This window comes from Vulpes vulpes, chromosome X (genome assembly GCF_048418805.1).
Source record: "Vulpes vulpes isolate BD-2025 chromosome X, VulVul3, whole genome shotgun sequence".
NCBI lineage: Eukaryota > Metazoa > Chordata > Mammalia > Carnivora > Canidae > Vulpes > Vulpes vulpes.
In genome coordinates, this window is record NC_132796.1 from 81,888,714 (window position 1) to 81,907,088 (window position 18,375).

The 18,375-nt window shown below is 41.4% G+C and overlaps 2 protein-coding genes across 12 annotated transcripts in view; one reads left to right on the forward strand and one right to left on the reverse strand.

The window, feature by feature from the left end:
• Positions 1-4,176, reverse strand: part of TRPC5 (transient receptor potential cation channel subfamily C member 5) — a 289,744-nt gene extending 285,568 nt beyond the window's left edge. Inside the window, exon 1 of one of the 6 annotated variants that reach the window (XM_072743340.1) lies at positions 3,056-4,176. The gene's annotated coding sequence lies outside the window, so the exon portion shown is untranslated. The remainder of the gene's footprint in view (positions 1-3,055) is intronic. The other 5 variants (XM_072743343.1, XM_072743338.1, XM_072743341.1 and 2 more) reach the window with 5 other exon arrangements.
• Positions 4,117-18,375, forward strand: part of RTL4 (retrotransposon Gag like 4) — a 518,532-nt gene continuing 504,273 nt past the window's right edge. For all 6 annotated transcript variants that reach the window (XR_011998095.1, XR_011998091.1, XR_011998096.1 and 3 more), the window contains exon 1: positions 4,117-4,269. The gene's annotated coding sequence lies outside the window, so the exon portion shown is untranslated. The remainder of the gene's footprint in view (positions 4,270-18,375) is intronic.

Below are 18,375 nucleotides of genomic sequence, written 5' to 3' on the forward strand. Positions count from 1 at the left end.
TGTCTGTAGGATGCAAACTTTGTCATACTCCTCCCTGAGAATCTGGAAAATGACCTGGGCAGGTTACGTTGGTCACACCTTAAGGTTGCAGGGTGCTTTGGGGAGAAAGGTCCTGCCCCTTAGATTCCTGACCAGCTAACAGAAGGCTTCTGAGCAGCTTAGTGTACTTAGCTAAAAACAAGCATCTTTGGCAGGAATAAAGCAGGTAGAGATGTTTTGGTACCTCTTCTTCAGTGATGGAGCCACGGCAAAAGACAAATTAGAATATTTGGAAGTAGGCTGGAAGGAAATAGCATGACACATTTGAAATATCCACTCGATAATTAAGCACCTGAATGGCTCATAGATTGAAATTTAATATGCAAAGGAATGAAATGAGGTGGCAAAAGTGAAATTGTACTCCATTGCTCCCAATTCTCTGGTTCTAAGGAAGTCTATTGCTGTTTACTCAGTATTTACAAGGCAAATCGTAAGCAATTTTAGTGTGCTTCACATAAGAATCAATTTTTTGGACTAATTCCATTCTCAGTTGAGCAAAAGAAAGCAAACACCTGGATGGTTTTCTTTCCATGTGTTTCAAAACATCTCTGGGTTCTCTCCTGTCCCTCTTTTCTTCCTCCCTACCATATCTTTATTTTTCTGGCCCACCCTTCTCTAAGTGTGTATGGTTCTGTATGTCCTTCTGTTTGTGAATTCTAGAAAGAATGGAATCATAGGACTGTTGCTTGTGTAGTTGGCAGAGATGAGAGATATTTGGTACAGGTTTCTATGTTGGATCATATACTGAAGCCAGAGGAACCTGGGGACTGCATTGGCTCTGTAACTCTGTTCTACCCACCTCCTTGTCCCCTGAGTAATTGTGGATCAAGACCCATTGTGGAACCAGATACATCACCAAGAACAGAGCAGTGACCTATACCTTTCTTAGGCTTCATCCCTGTGGACACTTTCAGTTCTTCCCCAATATGAAACTGCCAGTTTTTCTCCACCTGTCTGCAACCTGGTCTTTGCTATTTATTGGAAAGTATAATTTTAACCTATCTAAGAAGATATTTGCTTATGGTCACCTAAAAAAAGTAACAGAATGGGTACCTTTTCAGATCCTACTTGAGTAATCCTCATTCTGTTCTGTCTCTAGGCAGTAAGCACTAGAACAAATTGCCTGATACAACATAAACAGCTTCACTTAATGCAGAATCTGTTTCTCTCATTTGCTGAGTTGGAAGGAGGTAATTCATTGTATTCTGGTAACATAGTAATAAATAGAAAGTTTAACACAAGAGTCTGGGTGCTTTAGAAGCACAAATTTAAAATTCCCCTTTCTACTACAGCAGCACAAAGCCCAGATTGTATGGGGTTGATCTGGGTCCTTGAAAAAATACACACACGATATTAATATATATATATATAATACATATTATATATATAATACATATTAATATATATAACAACAACTTTAAGAAAGCGTCACACACATACACAGTATGCATATATACATATATATGCACATATACTATATACATATATAGTAAACTCTATGAGTGCAACATCTCCAAGGGATCAGAACAGATTTCAAGTGGCATTCAGTTTTTCCCTCAGCCTTGCAAACAGCAAGAGCAGCAGCTCTTGCCCCTGTGGGTTTCCTTTATTCCAGGTTGAATATTTACTTTGAAACCAACTGGCTCTGTGTGAATGTATTTTCATGCCTTTTGAGTTACAATAAGCAGATGTTAAAGAGTGAGTGAAAGGTACTATTTGACATCATTTATATCTCAGCTTTGTAAGAGTCTATCAGAAAGGAGACATGATATAAATCATCTGTAAAACACCAAAAACCAAAAAAGAAAGAAAGAAGAAAGAAAGAAAGAAAGAAAGAAAAAAAGAAGAAAGAAAGAAAGAAAGAAAGAAAGAAAGAAAAAAAGAAGAAAGAAAAAAGATCCCAGCCTGAGACTGACAAAAGACAATTATGAATGCTGATATACAAACTTGTCATATTCGCTAAATACTATGAAGATAAATACATGGCAATAGATAAGTGGGTCTGGGTACTATGTCATGTAGTAATTATTTCTCATTTGAAGTGAGGGCTGCCTCACACAATCTCTAAAGGGAGCATTATTGATTCATCTGTGTCTCTCCTACTCATATAATAAACTCGGGTAAAGTTCAGAGATCCTGTCTTCCACGCTGGTTTCTAGGCTTCAGGCTTTTCATGAGGGAGTGATAACCTTGTTAGCTGCTTGGCCATCACATCACAGCATACCTGACTGTAGTCAGAAGCCCAGGTTGGCAATGGAAAAGAAGCTCTCCCCGTAGTAGTCACATTCTTAGAGACGGTGGAGAAATACCAGGATCTGCAAATACAGCTCAGTATCCATGTGTGTGTGTGTGGGGGGGGGGGTGTGATGGCGGTAGGATAATGTCCAAGTCAGTATATGTATTTGGAGGGAGGGGGTGTCTACTCTAGAGCAAAGATCTGACTGATGTACCCCCATTTGCATTTCCTAGGTCCTTTAAGGAAGCCAGGAAAATGAATCTGGTCATTTCTTAAGTTCAAAAGAAACAAAACATAAAGAAGGGTAAATGGACTCTCGTGAGTTCACCCCAGCTCTTTGCATCTTAAAGTGGCTTTTGGCAAAAGAGCTAGTGTCCTTATTCCCATGCCCCTCTAGCTTCCAGGTAGATTTTGAGGAAGCCTAGGAGCAGCTTCCCCAGGGAGCCTGATACCTAACCAGGGATGGAGCAGATCACTGTCGGGGCTAGGGCAAAGCACTGGTGTAGAACATCCGGAAAGAAACGCTTCTTTTGGTTCTTGCCAAGAGCCACCTTGTCCTAACACCCCTAGAGCTTTTCGCCCATTGTATCTGTCTCCCTGTGTCCAAAAACAATCTGTTGCTGGCTTTGCTCTGCTCCCCACTACCCCAGCCCACAGCCTGCCAACCAGCGCCTCCCAGCCCTCAGCATCCCAGCACCCTCATTTAACCCGCACCTCGCCACCTCTTAAGGCAGCGCTCCAGTAGCGAAGCACAGGGCACAGGGCCGCCTGTCGACTTACCCTGGGGGGCCAACTGGTTTGTGAGGGCCTGCGTCGTCTGGTGTCCGGGAGCCCGGGCGCGCGATGCGGCCGCCTCGCCGCCTCGCCAGACTGGGTCTCCGGAGGCGCGCTAACAGCAGCTGCCTGGGACAGCTCCCGGCCTGGAGGCTGCCCGCGGTGGGCAGTGGAGCACAGGGAGAGGGGCGGGGTGTGGTGAGAGGCGCGTGGGCTGGCTCCTACCTTGGTTTCGCCCTCCGCTCCTCAGTTATCCCCAAACTTCCTGTGGCTGGCCAGCCCTCTTCACCTTTTGCCTCCGTCAGCGCCCCGAAACTCTTCGCTCCACCTGCCCCCTGCCTTATTCTCTCTCGCTTCTCCGGGCTGTCTGACCCGACCTGGGCCTCTTTAAATGCACGCACTCCCTTCCCGCAGCCAGCCACACAATAAGAGGCAGGGAAGAAACTGACACCGGGAAACTGACAGGGGTGGCCGACACGGGAGTGCGACGGGAGAGAGAGAAAGAGAGAAGAGACAGGGAGATAGAGACAAGGAGAGAGAGCCACACAGAGAGAACCGCATTTATACTCTTCCATGCACAAACGCACACTCAAGCTCCCCAGCTGTCAGGTAGCGGCTGGTGGGAGACCCGGCCACCCCTCCAAATCTTTCTAGACTAGAGGTTTCCGTCCCCTTCTGCTGCCGCTTCTGGAAAATGCTATACAACGAAGGGGAGAGAATAGCAAACAGGGGTGGGGAGGGCAAAATCGAGGAGGTACGCTCCCCTTCTCCTCCCCACCCCTAGCTCCAAAAATGTCCAACCCTGAGCTCTTCCTTTTCCCTTCTATCTGCTCCTGGCTTCCCTCTGCTCCCGTTCTCTTTCTCCTTCCCTTTGGATGTCTGCGAACCGGCGCGGTTGAGGTGTGTGTGTGTGTGTGTGTGTGTGTGTGTGTGTGCGTGTTAGGGAGAAAGCCGTGGATGGTAGAGGAAAGCACCTCTCACCTCCCCCAGCCCGGGCCGAAGCCACACACACCCCCAGCTCCCGGCAGGGGCGGGCGGGGCGGGGCGGGGGGGGGGGCGAAGGCGGAGAAGGGGGAGGGAAAGAGAGGACGGGGCAGCCTGCAGGGGCAGCAGCTACTGCCTTCTCTGCATCTCAGTGGCCGGGGGTGGAAGGAAGCTGAAGCCGCAACCCCAAGTCAGCCCCCGCTGCCCCGTCCCACCGCCTCATCTCTCCCCCCTCGGTACGAAATTTTCTGTTTCATTCGTTTGCTCTCCCCGGGCCTCCCCCTCCCCTGGGTGGTGGCAGAGACTGGGGGGCTGAGCGCCGGTGCGGGTAGAGGGGACCGGAGCGCCTTGGGGCGGTTGGCTTGCAGAGTCTCTTTTGATCCTTGGCTTGAGTACCCCCTGCTTTGGACAATGACCCCCTCGCCCCAGGCCAGGCTCGGTGCTGGCGGTGGTGGGGCTGTGCTGGCAGCCACCGGTCATCCCCGGGTAAGGGGAGTTGAGCCAATGAGAGCGGGCTAGTGGCCGGTGGACAGCCGGACAGCCAGACAGCTGGACAGCGGGACTCTGAGTTGCCAGGGGCTGACCTGGGGTCATCTGGGCTGGTTTTAATTCCTGACGGGTTTAGTGTAACCCAGCGCAGGCAGCCCGGGAACTGCCCCGATTCTCCCGTTTGTGTTCTTTTCACCCGTAGGGTTGGTCTCCCAAGACCAGCCTAGATTGGAGGAGGGTGGGGAGTGGGGACGGATAGTGGTATTGAGGATGAGGGAGTAAGATGCTTCGTGGTGGCAGTGGTGTCTATGGCGGGGGGGGGGGGGGGGGGGGGGGGGGGGAAACCAGTGTCACCAGACACTTGCGCAACTCATTGATCTTTGCGCCTTTGTGTCCTGTGAGCGCCCCCCCCCAAACTCTTGTGCCCAGAGCGCAGACCCTCTTGAACCTTCCTGGGACCAACCAGATGGATCCACCCCCACTACAAGCCTGAGAGTACTACCTGAAACCTCCAGACACTTAGGTCCACTAGCTGGCCCAACCTCATAGCCCCAAAGCTTGGCTTTGTCGTTTATCTCCCTCACCACCTCTCACCAGAAAGGGGAATACAAGGCTCTGGTTTTCTGAAAGCTGGGCTGATAACTGAAGCCCTTTCCCTTACCCATTTTCAGAGATATCCAGGTCTCAGAGAGTGCTGCCTTGTTCTTCCAGCTGTCACCTAAACACACACACTACGAACCTGAGTGGAGCTCTAGAAGGAGCCAGAACCTTCTGCCCTGTCTAAATGGCCAAGTGTTCCATTGTCTTGTCTTTGAAGCTGGCATAGTTATGTTTAGTGGGATCCCTAGCAACTCTCCTAGGCTACTCTGGGAAAATCCCTTAGGGCACCAAGCAAGGCAAGTTTTTCTGTTGTCCTCAGTACCCTTCACCCTGAGGTGGCCTACTATTCTGGAGAGTATTAAGCTTTCTGTGGGAGCAAGGCATCTGAGAAAAGTATTGCCTTGGAGGATGAAGAGTTTGTGTTTGTGTGTGTGAGGGGGGAGAGGGGTGACGATGGAGCCTCCCCCTCCATACTGTTGAAACACTTGAGGAAGTGTATCTAAACACTGGGCAATGATACAGATGGGAAATAAATCACTTGATTCTGGAACCTCTTTGCCTTTCTCCAATTCAAAGGCCAACAACCTCAAGTGTACAGCCTCCCAAACAAAAGAGGTCAATGTTGTCATCAAGCTGGTTCCTCTTTTGGCGTGAGGGGTGAATAGGATATGTGGCTCTGGACAAGACCTTGGGGCATCTCCCTTTCTCTGACCAAAGTGTGGTCTAGATGAGGCTTCCAGGCAAGCCTAGGATGCAACCAGGAGCAGTGCCCAGGAAGAGAAGAACCCTATTCTTGGGAGCCATCTCCTGCAAAGGCCTTATATACAGTGCAATTGCCTTTAACATATGGGGATTATGGGTGTTGTTGAATTTTGATGCTTTCCCATTGGTTTGTGGATAAGATCCCAAATTTTCTTCTTGCGCTAACCTTACCCTGCTAACCTCTTCAGGAGATCAAGGATATACAAAATAAAATCCCTTCCAAAGTTAAAAGCACCATGCAAATATCAGGCACTACTATAGGAATTCTAGGACAAACCTACTGATCTCCTAATGCAGTGAAGAAACTGACTTGGACAGGAGCCTACACTTGCCTTGGTTGCTTGTCAGCCTTGAGGCTGGAGGGCCCATTTTCTCTGTGAATATGGAAATATTCCAGTTTTCTACTTGGTGGCTGAGAGTGTATGTCTGTTTGAACTCTCCTAGGGCAGTTAGCAACCAAAGGCTACAACTACAGAAGGGGTTCAAAGTCAGAAGTGATAGTGACTATTAGTAATTGAAGCCAGATCTACCTGGCTTCTATGTGAGGTTAATTCACATGGCCTGGCTTACTTACACACCATCCAGATATGACTTCATAATGCAATTGAGACTTAAACATTCAGAGACACTCTCTTTCCTCTTCTAGCTGTGACTATAGTGGTAAGTGGGACATGTAGACCACAGTTTGGTGTAATATCACAGGCAAAGTGAGATTGATGTGAGAGACCCAGAGATTAAAAGCATTTTCTTTCCCCTGTTAAGCAAGGTTTCTCAATCTGGTCAGTACCGACCTTAAGGGCCATATGGTTCCTTATGGTGAGGGGCTATGCTGGCATTGTAGGATGTTTAGCAGCATCTCTAGCCTCTGTCCACTAGATGCCAGTAACACCCCCCACCTTGTGACAGCCCAAAATGCCTCCAGACCTTGTCACATGTCCCCTAGGGGGCAGAATTGGCCTCCCCATTGAGAACCACTGCCATTTAAATTAGTGTCATATTTCAAAGACCCTATTTTACCTTAATTTTCCCCACACAGCATGTCCCGATCTTGTACGGAACAGAATCTCAGAAAGTATGAATATTTTGTGAGGAAACAGCATAAAAAGGAGTTCTTACAAATCGAGAAATTTTGACAAATGATTAAATTCATTGTTATAATCATTGCCACCTCCCCATCGCTATGGAACTTTTGTTGAGCACTCACTATAAGTAGGGTGTCGATTATAGCAATGATCTGGAAAGGCACAATTCCAGCCTTCAATATACTAAGGAACTATTGACCTTTATGTCCTTAAAGGGAAAGGGTTACGGATTTTCATGGATCACCAGTTTCTGGATTGAATCTAACCTGGCTTTCTCCCCCTTTTATTTCTCTTTTGTTCTCAGTGACTTATTCTTTAAGGTTCTGCTTAGGGAGATTGCTCTTTGTCTTGCTAATCACCATAGCTCTATGTGGAATTTTTTTGTGACTTCTCTCTAAGTGACACATAGCCACCATAACAATGTATCCAACATTGAAATGACCACAGCATCACAAAAGCTTTAACAAATTGAACAGTTTGAAGGGCAGGTTTTTATTTACAAAGGAAAGTGCTTCTAGTCACCTTTGCATTAGAGAAATACTCGACAGTGGCAAAGACAAAGGAAAGGAATGCAATGCAAGAAGAAAAGGTGATTCTTAAAATTCTGTGGAGTGTTGATTGTGGGTTTTAACTCAGCCATCTCGCTGCCCCAGGGAGTCAAACAATGCTAATATGAGTTGCAGGATCCTGCTCAGGATATCAGCAAAGGAAAACGCAGGAGTTAGTGGAGAATATGTGTTCAAAATCGGCTGAGTGAGCCCCCGCCTTAGAAAATGAGTTTCCCATGAGCCAGACCTACATCACTGTCACTTGCTTTGAATAAGTAAGTCCTAGGCCAATACCGTGCATATATAGACAGCAACATGTCCCTCATGAAAACCTACACAGGGACTACCAATCAGCACATTTAAACTTCGTGTTTTCATGAGTTAAGATTCTCTGGCCAAGGCTAATAATTTATTTGAGTAAAAGCTTTGTCTGAATTGCAACCATGAATGGCTGTAAGTAATTGAAAACACGTTTCACATTTCAGAAGTGTGTTCAAATTCTCATATCACAACAGGATTCCTGTAATCAAGGCATAAGTCCTTAAATAGTGATTAATCTTAATAAAAGAAGTATAAACACAACCATACTTCATGGATTAGCTAAGGACTTTGCTGTGCCTACCATTAATGGAAATGCAGATGCAGCTAGCCCTGGGCAAATTTATAAAGTGGAATTACAGCATCACAGAACATTTAGAGAACATTGGGCCTTGCCTAAGTCTCCATGATAGTGACAGAGACAAGACCCCAAATAAAACCTTGCTGCTTTGTAGCTGACTCTCTGTGTGGCCTTAGGAAGGGCAGGTTTAGTCTCTATTCTGCCTGCCCCCATCCCCTTGGCTTATTTAAAATCTGCCCTCATGGAATGATATGATCTACCCTAATCAAAATACCAGCGTATTCTCTCTCTCACAAATAGCTCTGTCTAAAGCCTTTCTTTTTTTCCCCAATTGTCCAAAAATAAAGCCTCTATCTACTTTTAGTAAGGAAAGTGAAAGCATGAGGGTACAGGTATTCCTTTTACATAAAGACTTCCTGAGGCCCCTGAAAATCACCCCAGTTGCAGGTCAGGCTTTGTAAATCTCTGGAGGCCAGGGTAGGACTGAGAAAGGTGGTTTCTCCTGCCTTTTCAAGAATAGGCAATTTTTTTCCGGGAGGGTGTGCTACAAAAATGAAAATTTTAATTCGAGTATTTTTCTCTGGAGCATTGGTGGGTATGAAGGAGTATCTGGTGAGCTATGCTTTATTCTTTATCAATGACACAGATCATTATGGACAGAGTAATGAGGGGCTAGCTATGGAAGGCTCTTGGAGAGTGGGTTATATTAGAGAATGTAAGCTTTGGAGTCAACAGACTTTGGTTTTAATTCCAGCTTCATGTTTTCTTAGTTGTAAAAAAAAAAAAGAAAAAAGTTATGATTTTGATAAAGTTTGGTGTTTTCTCATGAACATTTTTTGCTTTTAGTTCTTATGTTTAGGTCTTTGATTCATCTTGAGTTGATTTTTGCTCATGATGTGAGACAGGGATCCACTTTCATTTTTTTTGCATCTGGCTATCTGGTCCCAGCATCACTTGTTGAAAAAACTATTCATTCCCCTTTAGATAGTCTTGGCACCTTGTCCAAAATCATTTTGCCCATAGATGATATATGGGTTTATTTCTGGACCCGCAATTCTTTTTTTTTAAAGATTTATTTCTTTATTTGAGAGAGAGAGAGCAAACGCACATGTGCAGCAGTGGGGGAGGGTTAGAGGGAGAAGGAGAGAAAGGAGAATCCTCAGGCAGACTCCTCCCTGAACACAGAGCCTGACTTGAGGCTCCATCCCAGGACTCTGAGATCATGACGTGAGCTGAAATCAAGAGTTGGCTGCTTAACTGACTGAGCCACCCAGCTGCTCCTGGACCCTTGATTCTACCCCAATTGGTCTAATTTGTCTATCCATGTTCCAGTACCACACTCTTTTGATTGCTGTAGCTTCGTATTGAGTTTTAAAATTAGGAAATGTGATTCTTCCAACATTGTTCTTCTGTCTCAAGATTGATCTGCATAGCCAAGGTCTCCCAACTCCATATAAATTTGAGGATCAGCCTTTTCATTTCACCAAAAAAGGCCATTAAGATTTTAGTTGTGTTTATACTGAATCTGTAGATCACTTTGAAGAGGATTTCCATCTTTTTTAAAAAAGAGATTTAAAACAATTTATTTCTTCATGAGACACACACACACACACACACACACACACACACACAGAGGCAGAGACATAGGCAGAGGGAGAAGCAGACTCCACATGGGGAGCCCAATGTGGGACTCGATCCTGGGACCCCGGGATCACACCCTGAGCTAAAAGCAGATGCTCAACCACTGAGTCACCTAGGCATCCCAAGAGTATTTCCATCTTAACAATATTGTCTTCTAAACTATGACACACGATGTCTTTCCACTTATTTAGGTTTTCTTTAATTTCTTTCAGGAATGTTGTATAGTTTTATAGTTTTCAGTATGCAAGTCTTATACATTTTTGGTTAAGTTTATTCCTATTTTTGATGCTATTGAAAAATTAAATTGTTTCCCTAATTTTCTTTATGGATTGTTTATTCCTAATGTATAGATACAAGTGATTTATGCATGTTCATCTTGTATAAGCTGAGACTTTGTCTAGTTTGTCCATTAGCTATAATAGTTGTTTTGTTTATTCTTCAGGATGTTTTCTCTAGAGAGAGTTTTACTTCTTCCATCCCAATTTGGATGCCTTTTATTCCTTTTCTTGCCTAGTTTCCTTGGCTAAAACTTTTGGTCCAATGTAGAATGGAAGTGAAAAAAATGAACATTTTTCACTTATTTCTGATTTTAGAGGGAAAGCTTTCAATTTTTTTGATAATTGAGTATAAACTTATCGGTAGGTATTTTGTAAATGCCCTTTATCAGGTAGACAAAATTGCGTTCTATTCCTAATTTTTAAGTGTTTTTATCATGAAAAGATGTTGAGTTTTGTCACATGCTCCTTTTTTCATTAAAAAGTAGAAATGATCATGTAGTTTTTCCTTCATTCTATTAATGTGGTATATTACATTGATTTTCTTGGAACAACCTTACATTCTTGGGCTAACTCCTACTTAGTTATGGTATATAATCCTTTTAATATGCTGCTGGATTCAGTTTATAGTATATTATTGAGGACGTTTTGCTCTGTATTCATAAAGGATATTGGTCTGTAGCTTTGTCTTCTTGTAATGTCTTGGTCTGGCTTTGGTATCAGAATAATGCTGGCCTCATAGCATGATTTAGTAAGTATTCTCTCCTATCTTTTGGAAGAGTTTAACGATGAATAGTTTTAATTATTCTTTGAATATTGATAGAATTCACCAGTAAAGCCATTTGGTACTGAGCTTTTCTTTGGGACATTTTTGATTATAGGATGTTTTTGATAACTGATTCAATAATTTTGCTTTTTAAAGATTTGTTCACAATTTATATTTCTTCTTCTGTTTTGATAGTTTTAATTTCTAGAAATGTTTCCATTTTATTTTCAGTTCTCTAATTGCTTTGTATACAACTTTTTACTTTTTTCTTTTTCTTATTCATTCTTTGTATACAACTACCCATTTTATTTTTGTAAGATTGATAGTAAAATGTCCCTTCTTTAATTTCTTATTTTGGTAATTTGAGTCTTCCCTTTATTCTTAATCAATCTATAATATTGTTAATTTTTTATGTTTTTAAAGAAATAATCTTTGCTTTGTTGATTTCCTCTATTTTTTTCTATTCTCTGGTTTATCTCTTCTCTAATTTTTATTATTTCCTTCCTTCTGCTAACTTTGGTTTTAATTTGTTCCTTTTATTTTAGTTGCTTAAAGTGTAAAGTTACATTGTTGATTAGAGTTCTTTTTTTAACATAGGTGTTTGCAATATAAATGTCCCTTGGGGCACTGCCTTCATTATATCACATAAGATTTGATGTGTTGGGAGCACCTGGGTGGCTCAGTCAGTTAAGTGTCTGCCTTCAGTTCAGGTCATGATCCCAGGGTCCTGGGATTGAGCCCTGCATCAGGCTCCCTGCTCAGTGGAGAGCCTGCTTGTCCCTCTCTCTCTCTGCCTTTCACCACTGCTCATGCTCTCTCTCCCTTTCTCTCTCCCTTTGCCCTCTCTCAAACAAACTCTTTAAAAAAAAGATTTGGTGTGTTGTATTTTCATTTTTATTCTTAAATTTTCTCTTGTGATTTCTTCTTTGATACTTTTGTTGTTTGAGAGTTTGCTGTTTAAATTCTATGTTTGTGAGGTTTCTTGTTTTCCTCGTGTTATTGATTTCTATTTCTAGCTTCATTCTATTGTGGTTGGTAAATATACTTTATGTGATTTCAATATTTTAAAATTTACTGAGATCTGTTTTGTAGGTTAAAAATTTATTGGGTAGAGTATTCTGCATATATCTTTTGTATCTAGTTGGTTTATAGTATTATTCAATCTTCTATTTCCTTTTCATTTTTTTGTCCCATTGTTCTATCCATTATTGAAAGTGGAGTATTTAAGTCTCCAACTATTATTTTAAAACTATTTCTCCCTTAAATCTTGAATCATGCATTTTGGGTTTCTGTTGTTTGGTGTATATATGTTTATATCGTTAGATCTTCTTGATGAGTTGAAACTTTATCAGTATATAGTATTTTTCTTTGGCCCTTTTAATAATTTTTGACTTCAAGCCTATTTTGTCTGCTTTTAGTATAGTCACCTCAGCTTTCTTTTGGTAGCCATTTGCGTAGGATATCGTTCCATTCTTTCACTTTCCACCTATTTGTATTTTTGGCTCTAAAGTGAGTCTTTTAAAGACAGGATATACTTGGATTATATATATTTTTTGGATTATATTTTTTTGTTAAATCCATTCTGCTAATCTCTGTCTTTTAATTAGAGACTTTAATCCTTTCACTTTTAAAGTAATTACTGATAAGGAAGAACTTACTATTGCCATGTTGCTATTCTTTTTCCATGTATCTCTTTTGTTTTCTAAGTCCTCCATTTATAACTTATTTTGTGTTTGGTTTCCCCTTCTGCTTTGGGATTCTGTGTGGTAAAGGACCAGTATGGGAAAGCTAATAATCTATTCTTCATACATTTATGCAATAAGTATGAAATAGAAAACCCTCACTTCCCTCCATACTTACTTCCTCATCTTCTCTCATAGGCATTGCAAATCAGCTTCTCTGGTCTTTACCTATTACAGCCATACCTATCCACTTAAATGTTCAACCATCGGTTTAAACTCAGTTGTCCTGAAATGGACTACTTTCTCCAGAAAACCTATTTTATTTTGATAAATAAAATATAATCAGGAATTTTATTATTTCAGTCCTCCAGACATAAGTTTATCTTGGATTCTTCCCTCTCCCTTAGGCCTCCACATTCATAAAATCATTAATATCTATTGGCAATTCCTTCTTGTCACTTGGATTTGAGGGAAAATTTCCAGACAAAGATAGTAGTATGTGAGGATTCCTGGGAAAAAACATGTTCTAGGAAGTGAAAGAAAGTAAAAGCAGCTGTTATATAGAGTCCAAGAAAAAAAGTGGCTGGAATAGTCATGGGCTAGATTATGCAATTATGTAACATCATGTGAGGATTTGCCATGCTAGAGACTTTAAAGTTTATTCTAAGAAAAATGAAAAGTCCCTGAAGAAGGAGAGTTACATGACCAGCAATCCATGTTAAAAGGATCTCTCTGCTTAGAAAGAATGGGTTAGAGAAGAACACTAGAGGCAGGAGGATTAGCTAAGAGGGTGCTGAAATAATATAGGAAAGAAGTAATGGTGGCCTAGAATAAGGCAGTCACAGGTTGTAGAGAAGAGGACAGAATAATGAGATAGTTAAGAAATATAATCAATAAGACTTAGTGATGAATTGACTGTGGTGAGTAAGGAAGAGGAATGTGACAAAGACAATTTCCAAGTTTCTGGCTTGAGCAAGTAGGTGAATAGTGATACCATTTTACTGAAATGGGGAAACTGACAGCTATGCATATTTGAGAGGAAGAATATGGGTTCAGGTAGGATAGGAAGAGATTATGATGCCTGTGAGACATCCAAGGAGAGATATTAGGTAATATAAAGAGTTGGTCTGGAGTTCCAAAGAAATATCAAGGTTGGTGACAAGATTCAGAAGTTGTCAGCATATGGATAGTATCTAAAGTCATGTGATTCAATATACCTAGGGAGAGAGTATAAATAGAAGAGGGCAGAGGGCTAACTGTGTAGTCCTCCAACGTTTACAGATCATGCAGTGAAGTAAAGGCCACAAAAGAGACTGATCATACTAGAGATATAGGAGAAAAATCAGAATAGTTTGATATTCCAACAACAGTTGAGGATGGTGGCCAAGGGACAAATATTTCAAGAGGGAATTCAAGAGAATTGGCAGAAAAAAGGAAATGAAAGGAGGGACTAGTCGGTGGGGCATATGGAGTCAAGTGAAGTTGGGTTTCTTTATTTTTAAGGTGGAAGAGCCTTTGAGATGTTTATATCATGACAGGAAGAAACCAATTAAACAGGAGGGAAGGAGAAAGGAGATAATATAGTGGAGTCCCCAAATCGTACAGAATTAGCCTTAGAGAGGAGAGGAACATCTTTTCTACTGTAACATAAATGAAGGAGAAAAAGAACCAGTGTGCCTTAAGATAAGTTTGTAGTTTTCATAATACAAAGGTGGGGCAGTTTTCTTCTGACCTTTTTTTTTTTTAAATATATTTTTATTTATTTATGATAGTCACACACACATACACAGAGAGAGAGAGAGAGAGGCAGAGACACAGGCAGAGGGAGAAGCAGGCTCCATGCACCGGGAGCCCGATGTGGGATTCGATCCCGGGTCTCCAGGATCGCGCCCTGGGCCAAAGGCAGGCGCCAAACCGCTGCGCCACCCAGGGATCCCTCTTCTGACCTTTTTATATTTTCTGTGGATTACTAGGAAATGAGACCATTTACTGAGAAGGAGGGCTCAACGTTTAAGGGTTTGGAGGTTTAAGGAGAGTATAGAAAATCATTTTGAGAATGGGAGACCCAGTTAAGTGAGTAAACTAGAATCACCACGCAGTATTGAGAGCAGTTTGGTGGTTCTTCTAACACTGCTCAGCAGACTGAGTGCAGATACAGAAAAAGGAGATGGTTAACTTATCCAGGATTTTGCTAGGTGGGTGTGATAGTACAGTGGATCCAAAGAGCTGGAGGTGTGATGGATCATTGAATCCAAGCTCAATATAGATAGAAGTGAGGCAAGTGGAGGCTATGGATAGGGTTAAAATAGAGGGCTCAATGAACAGGTGGCCCTAGTAAGGTTCGAGAACTTCATTGTCTTGAAAACAATAGAGTACACACAGCAGAAGAATAGAGAGATTTGTGGTAAGAGAATGAGGTCAGAAATTACTTTTAGAGAAGGATCAGGTTCTGGTCTGACAAAGTTGAGGGTGTGGCTGTGAAAGTAGATGGCTGAGGTACACTGAAGGAGGAGAAGATAATTGGAAATAGAACTGAAAGATCAGGGTGTCGGTAGGATCATCTATATAGCCATGGACGTCACTAAAGGTGATGGTAGGAATTAGTGTTTAGATGAAGTTGAAAGCCTAAAATTGGGGTGCCTGGGTGGCTCAGTCAGTTAAGCATCTATCTTCGGGTCAGGTCATGATCTCAAGGTCCTGGGTTCAATCCTCACATTGGGCTCCCTGCTCAATAGAGTGCACACAGCAGAATAATAGAGAGATTTGGAGTGTGGAGCCTGCTTCTCCCTCTTCCTCTGCTACCATCCCCTCTTGTGCTGACTCTCTGTCTCAAATAAATAAATAAAATCCTTTAAAAAAGAGAGAGAACCTAAAATTTTCAGTGAATGGCAGAGGATGGGGGTGGTGGGTGATAAAGTGACTGGGAAGTTGGTTTATAACAAGAATGTTAGAAGGCTATTTAGCTGAATAGTATGAGCTTTAAAGTAGCAGGGTTTATATGGAATCTGGAGCCAGACTGGCTGAGCTTAAATTCTGATCCTATCACAGAGAAGTGATGATTGTGAAGTTACTTAATCTCTGTGCCTCAGTTTTTTTTATCTGTAAGGTGGGTATGATGATGTTACCGACCTCATAGGTTTGTTAGGAGATCAAATAAGGTAATTGCTGATGAATATTTAGAACATCATCTGGCCCATAGTTATATTCTTATGTAATATCCTTTATATAAGGTTGGGTACCCATCTCTGATTATTTTCAGATATAAGCTCTCAACCAACCATAGACATACCATTTGTTAGCTTGAGTTGTTTTATTCCTGTCACCTGTGACCCAAGCCTATGCTGAGTATATCAGCAGTGAGGTCCTCAGACTCAGCCAGGTCATCAGCAGAGAGGCCATGTTTTCTGAAATTCACTTTGTTTAGCAAGAGTCTGATGGGGAATATATCAGATGTATCCTCAAAGTTGTTTTGGTAATGATGGTCATTAGACTTATAAGCAGAGTGACCTGAGAGGAGCTTCATCAGTGCCTTTGAAGCCACATTAAACAGTGTGGTGTAACCATTACAAATAAAAATTTTCCTATTTGGGAACTACAAACCAACCAGCCATCCCCATAGTAGAAGAGCCTCACACTGCATAGAAAAACAGTATGCAGAATGGGGAGATAAGAGGGTAAAGCCATTACCAGGAAGATCCTCTATTAGAGGCAGTTAATATCCTTATAAATCCATAGTAGTCTTAGAGGGTACAATTGGAAGATGTCATCATGATTTGACATTTTAATGTATGTCCAGAGGAAGTATTTGTTCTCTAGTTCCACCCATTCCACCCAGATATGCCAATATCAGATGATTCTAATGGAATCACAAACTCAGGTGTGGAAGAGGCCTTAGAATCGAGGTATGCCTTAATGGTAAAGGTTATATAACAGACTCAGTGGGTTATGACTTCTTTAATAGTTAGAGGAGGGTAGGAACTCTAAATCCAAATAATACAGCCATCCTTTCCCCTAGTCTCATATACACTCATTCATTCATTTCAAATAATTATTAATTGGGATATATCAGTAAACAAAACAAAGATCCTTGGCCCTATGGAATTTCCAGGAGAGGAAAGAGAGAAGGGAATACGTAACAGTGTATTCAACCAAAAGAATCATGATTGTTTATTTTCAAAGCATTAGTTACTTCATTTTCATCTACCAAGATGACACAGGAAAGAAAAAGTTTCTGCCAACAAAGTATGTTATCTGTTTTCTTCCATTTCCCCAATAAGTATCTGGTGCTGAAAATACACTTTTTATACCCCTCTAAATGTATTCTTTGGAAAAGGTCTGGTAAAATGACTATGAGCACTTTTGGCCCATCCTAGAGACATATTTTCACAGTAGCGAGTGTCTTAAGTCAGAGGTGGAAAGGTAGAATTTTAGGTATTAAGTCAGGGGTGGAATTGTAAAATTTTAGGCAGTAGTGAGCTGGGAAGGTGTAGGTGTTGTGAGGACCAGGAATCTTCTTCATTCTGGCCCTGGCTATGGGTTCCTTTTTTAAGCCAGACATTGTGCTAGATCCTAGATTTGAATAAGATAGTTCCTGGTTTCAAAAAGCTTTAGATCTGTGGAAGGGATATAATAGACACTGCAAAAGATAATCACAACATGATTAGTACTATATCAGTGGTGTGGTCAACATGGTGGGATACATATGGAGGAGAAAGAATGACGCGTTACTAACTCTGTGGGAGTCTGGGAAAGCTTCACAGAGTAGGTGATATTTTAACTGGGGATTGAAAGGTTAATGAGAGTGTACTGAAGAAAGAATAGAGGCAAGACTTTCTATGCAGAGAGAACAACATGTACAAAAATATGAAGCCATGAAAGCATAGGCTAAAAGTAAATTTTCTAGTCATGTGAGAACTCTACTATTGTTGGAGCATAGGAAGTGTGTGGGGAGGGTGTGGTAGGAGATGAAGTGGAAGATGGAGTGTGTCAGATTGCCAAGGAATTTGTACATCATACTAAGGAGTTTGGCAGCGGAAAATCAACAGAGTTGTTTTCAAAGCAAGGTGGATATGTAATCAAATATTTTTGGTTTTATTTTTCAAAGAATGGGATTAGTAGCTTTATGGAGGATGAAGGAAAAACTAGAGGTGAATGGGGCCCTGGAACTGTTGCAACAGTCCAAGAAAGAGACAATGTACATCTAAATGAAAGCAATAGCTATGATAGAAAGCACTGAAGAGAAAATTTTGAGTAAGATTGACAAGATTTGGTAACTAATTGGAAATACACAGGAAGGCCCAAAGAAGAGTGAAGGATCATACTAAGGTTGGGTGTGTAGATATTAACCAAAATGAGGTATACTGAAGGAAACAGGCTTAAATGGGAGTAAGATGAATTCAGTTTTGAGATTGTTGTGGAAGATTAAGCCAGGTAGTCAGAAATATGGCTCTGGGTTTCAGAAAGAAAACCAAAAACAAAGCAAACTAAACAAAACACAATATCTTAAAAAACAAGTATGAAATGTTCTAGAAGGATAAAGTATAGTGAAGATTGATAATAGAAAAAGGGAATTCAGCAATAAAGGGACCTTAGCCAGAGCAATTTCAGTGCAGTGGTGGGAACAGAAACAAGATTACATCGGTTTGAAGTTTAAATGAGAAAAGTTAGAAATGGAGATTGTCACAAAATAAAAAAATAAAATTAATATCAAATGAATTTAAAAAGCAAGACATAAAGTATTAGTTGGGAAAAAAGAGCATTTTTTATTGACAAAAGCTAAAGTCTACATTAAACGCGAGTCATGAACTTCTATGCACCAATTAGTGTAGCATGACAGTATAAAACAAAGACTATTACAAGGAATAATTGACAAAATTGT